Consider the following 274-nt stretch of genomic DNA (forward strand, 5'->3'; position numbering starts at 1 on the left):
GTATTATAACCTGAGCACCTGTTTTTTGTAATGCTATGGAATTAATTTGATTAATTTAAGGATGTATTTGTTTATTTAGGCTAATTCATACCATTGTTTGTTGTATATTTAGTCTGTTGTTGACTGACAAAACAGCTTGGACAAACATGTAAAAACAAATGAGAACTGTTGGTGTTTTTGACAACAGTGTCAGAAAGCTGTTTATTTCAGGTGTAGTGCCGAAATTTGCACCCTGCCAGATTATGCACCCCCTAGTATTGGTAGGTTTAGGAGT

This window comes from Sinocyclocheilus anshuiensis, unplaced genomic scaffold, assembly GCF_001515605.1.
Source record: "Sinocyclocheilus anshuiensis isolate Anshui unplaced genomic scaffold, SAMN03320099.WGS_v1.1 scaffold1240, whole genome shotgun sequence".
Classification (NCBI taxonomy): domain Eukaryota; kingdom Metazoa; phylum Chordata; class Actinopteri; order Cypriniformes; family Cyprinidae; genus Sinocyclocheilus; species Sinocyclocheilus anshuiensis.